Source organism: Engraulis encrasicolus, chromosome 12, assembly GCF_034702125.1.
Source record: "Engraulis encrasicolus isolate BLACKSEA-1 chromosome 12, IST_EnEncr_1.0, whole genome shotgun sequence".
Lineage (NCBI taxonomy): Eukaryota > Metazoa > Chordata > Actinopteri > Clupeiformes > Engraulidae > Engraulis > Engraulis encrasicolus.
The window spans coordinates 8066535-8071534 of record NC_085868.1 but is presented as its reverse complement, the minus strand read 5'-3'; positions in this window follow the sequence as shown (position 1 = coordinate 8071534).

Sequence of the window (5000 nt, the reverse complement as noted above, 5' to 3'; positions counted from 1 at the left end):
ACTCATACAGTATGCAGCATACATGCACATAGACACGCACACGCGTGCATACAGTGCATACGCATAGACACACACAAGCATGCACTTCACATGGATGCACAGATACACACATTCATAATTATATTCAGGTACATACCAGGATGAGCAGAAGCCAAAACACACACACACACACACACACACACACACACACACACACACACACACACACACACACACACACACACACACACACACACACACACACACACCAAAGCTTATGATGCAGACTACTAGGATAACATGGATGCATAAATACAGACAGACACAAACACACATTTGCAATCTGCAGATTGATATCTTCTTCTTTTGAACACACAAACACATACACAGATAGCCCTCACGTCACGTACAGTACACACACACACATAAACACACACACACACACTGAGAGACAGCACTAGGAAGTGTTTTTTGGAAGATAATGGTTCATTATTATGGTTCTCATGAGGAGTGTATGTATGTGGCGCTGGCTAGGGCAGCACCCTGTTGGCTAGCGCTAGATGTTTCCCTACAGTATTTCCACGGGGTGGTACACTGCGCTACACCACACACCCCACCTCACCCCCTCCTCCAAAACCTCCCTCCTCCTCCATTTTCTACAGTAGATGTGGACGACGACAGAGACTCTGGACTTTTACCCCCTAGAGTTCTCTTATTGTCTTTTTTTTGTTTTGTTTTGTTTTTTATTTGGCGTCATCCCCCAACTATCATAACCCCATACCTTCCGACTTTCCCCGACATGGCTTTGTGATTTTGTGGGGCGCGTTTTATACTGGACTTCATGTATAGCACCACCACCACCACCACTTCGCTTCCAAAAAAGAAAATCACACGAGTTACTGTATATCAGGTCTTACATTTACTAACAGAGGTAAAATAATAATAATAATTAAAAACTGGATTAAGGATGTAGGGTTTTTGAAGAAAGTAGTAGTCGATGTAGATAGCAGAGGGTCTCTCCTGATGCTGTGTGTCTCTGGAAGTCTCCATCTCAGAGGGGCTACATGAAAATGGTACTGGAAATGTTCACTAAGTGTTCCCTATGTAGGAGGATAAAGCGGTGTAACCTATAACTGTAAAGAGCCAACTATACTACAAACTATGGTATTATACTAGAGTGCTAGTATGAACTCTAAAGAACTTTAATACAAACGAGTACATTACTAGTATGAACCGAAGTTCTCTAGTACGAGTGAACGAACATTAACATGGCCACTCACATCTCATGAGTTACCAGACTGGAGCACACAGCAGGTTTTTGTTTCAAGGAAAGATAGAAAAAAAATGGAAAACAGATTCGGCAACTGAGCAGGGCCCAGTTTCTTGAAAGCGTTGTTGCTAACCCAGTTAGCAACTTAGTAGGTTCGATTGTCAATGAGAAATTGCATTGCAATCAAGTAAGTTGCTAAGTTAGTTGCTTAGTTAGCAACGACGCTGCTAAGAAGCGCACCCCAGAGGAGCAGTTTGAAGTTCGGTTGTAAATTTGATGACTTCTATCACTAAGCTAACTGGACAGCACTGTCACTGATACGTCGCACTTGCACTAGGAACACTGAGACTGGAGAGAGAGAGATTGTATTCACACGTTTAGTTTTTTCAGCTTGTTCTGTCTTTCACTGGAGTAGTCAATCACCATTTGGTTTGCTCTTTTGCTCTCACTCACACTTGTTCATTTGTTGGTCGGCTTAAACTGGAGTCTTTTTTATTTTGCTTCATTTTATTTTCATTCTGTTTTATTTGTGTTAAAGACGCCCCTCACGAAAACTGAAGTGAAAAATGTTGATGCACTGCTACTGAACAACATTGACGCGCTTAATAATTATAGATGAAAGTGTGCGTGTGTGTATGTGTGTGTGTCTTTGTGTGTGTGTGTGTATGCGTGTGTGTGTGTGTGCGTGCGCATCCCCCTTGTCTTCCTTCTCTAACGGAGCAGCTTGTGTAAATGTATAGGGATGGAGACTAAACATGTTTAACCACCAACCAGTATAATAATAATAATGAAAATAATTAAAATGATGATAATAATGATAATGATAATAATACATAACAACAATAATAAAATAAATGAACTTGTCCGTTTCTAAAGCAGCTTTCATGTTGATTTGACATTTCCACCTTTCTGGAAATAATGCCTTAAGACAAAAGCAAAAGAACAACAGCTTTCATGTGGAGTGCCTTTCTGAGTTTGTACCCATATGTTTTTTAATAACTCTTAGTAACTTTTTCTATTTCTTACCCAGCAGCCACTGCAAATCATGTGTAATTGTCACCTTGAAAAAGCTTAAAAAACAAGAAGTGCTTCATACGAATCATGCATCTCTACTTTGTAAATTCAATTTTTTTTTTATTTATTATGTAGCTTTAGTGGAAAGGAATTCGAATAAATCAACCATTCTATGTACCTGAGAAGCCTTAATGTAAATAGTCTAATACTTTCTGTAAATATCATTTGATTGTTTGTTTGTTTGTTTCTCATTGTTGCTCCATTCTTCCCACTGCAACAAAAGGGTGTTGTGTACAAAACACTCCGCATTGTACTGTGTGACTTATGTTTTGATGTTTTATTTGAATAAATGTATTTCATTTTTTTACATTGTACTTAATCTTATTTTGTAGATCCCCTGATGCAATTTGCTTTTAAAAAATGTCTCAGAGACGAAAGTTGTTTTTGGCAACTAAATAAAATGCAAAACTATGAGAAGAATTAAATGTGTTACTTGTGTGATTATTCTTAGCAGGTGGAAAAAAAACACAAGGTTTCCTAGAAGTGAGATTGTTGCATCCATTTAGCCCTTGAGCTTCTGAGTCATGTGCTATGTATGTATGTAGCCTATGTGACTCTACATGCTTATCTTACATGTTTATCTTTCTCCCTCATTAGACTTAGAAGGGAGCACACGTGCACACACACACACACACACACACACACACACACACACACACACACACACACACACACACACACACACACACACACACACACACACACACACACACACACACACACACACACACACACACACACACACACACACACAGCAACAACAGCAACACACACAACGTGAACATCAACCAGACACCAATGACGTTCCTTAGTTGACAGACAAAATGTCTTTGAAGCTCCAAAAAGTCAGATTGTTAACACCTCAACTCCTTTGGGTGGCATGATTTGGATGAATGACAATGTTTCACACACACACACACACACACACACATTCTTGCGTTAATGTTGCGTGACTAATGAACTTATCTTGTAGCATAATTGGCTTGGGGTGGCTTAGACTGTGATTTGAAATGCCACACCATGTAGACAGAGTGCCGACAGGCAGACGTGAACTTACCTGAGATATCACAGCAGCTAGAGTGAAAGCTGTATAGCAATTGACAGTGAAGGGGACAAAGGGATTAGTTGTCCCGGGCCCAGGGAGAGCGGGGGCTCAGAAATGGGTCCTCATTGCGCTGTGTTTGTATTGGGTAGGGGGTCCTTTCAGGTGACTGTCCTGGGCCTGGCCAAAGTTGTCAGCGGCCCTGGGCAGTATAGCAGGTCGTGTGTGTGTGTGTGTGTGTGTGTGTGTGTGTGTGTGTGTGTGTGTGTGTGTGTGTGTGTGTGTGTGTGTGTGTGTGTGTGTGTGTGTGTGTGTGTGTGTGTGTGTGTTTCTCAGTGTGTTCATGGATCTGTCTGTGTGTGTGTGTGTGTGTGTGTGTGAGACTGTCGCCTGTGTGTGAAGTCAAGTTCAATGAGTTTTTAACTCTGTGTGTGTGTGTGTGGTGTGTGTTTGTCGCCTGTGATGTGTTGGATCCCACGAGTCCCTAGCCCTGCAGGGGTTCTTCAGGCGGAGCGGGGCATTGCTGAGTAGGCGTTCTGTAAGGGGCGGAGTGGAACGTCAGGAGGCCTGAAATTAGCGGCGTCTCACCGCCATTTAACTTGCCGCTTAATGGCCTCACGACGCCTGGCCTGCACCTCCGCCCTCCGATGACGTGTCATCATTATCCCTCGTAAAACTTTGCCTCAAGCAGAGGACCTGATCAGGGCCAGAGTTGCCTTTCCCAAAAGTGCTTTGAGAAGCAGCACTTCAGCCTAAAACTTTGCCTGAAGGGGAGGAGATATGAAGGGATGGGTTTCCCAAAAGAACTTTAAGATCTACTTCCACTGAAATGTAGTTTTACTTGCTCCTTTTGAAATACAGAGGGTCACCCCTAGTTACATACACATGCTGCGCTTCCAATTGGTGCGTCAACTCCACTCACTGTGTTTCACATTCACTGGAACAATACAGAGCAAGGAGCGAATCAGAAAAAGCCTGAACCATGAACATCACAGGAAAAACCCACTTCAGTTTATGCCCCCTCAAAGATGTAAAGCTGTATTTCAGAAGACATGTCGAGTCATTTTTTTCACGTTTTCAGAAGAAACGGCACAAACCCTCGATTAGCCTACCTATCAGCTGGTTGCTACTCTCGGATACACAGCAGGGGGAGGGAGACAATCAGAGAAGCCTCATTTCCGCGTCACAGATATTCATGAGAAAGATGGGAAAACCCTACCACTTGACCACACGCTACTTTACTAAAGACTTTACTAAAGGCTTGAAACAAAGCAACCTGGACATTTTTAGACAAAACTGACGCCTACGCTGCTACGCATTCAATAATAATGAACACACAGCTATATTAACGAAATAACGATGAAAGTAGCCTAGATCTTTAAGTATTACTTAATCAAAATAAATAGTTCTTACTGTCACACGTAAAACCATTTTAGAGTTTGCAGATCGTTTCTGCAAACCCTCTTGTCAAACAAACCGCAAGCCTCCGTTTGTCAAGCCTGTCCACCCTTCTGATTGGCTCCCTCGTTTAGGACAGCAGCCATGCTGTCTTTCAGATTGGAACGATTGTGCAAAGCCTCATGGGATCTCTCGGGCTGTTTAACTTGTCGTTTTATTATGTCACAACACCTGCCT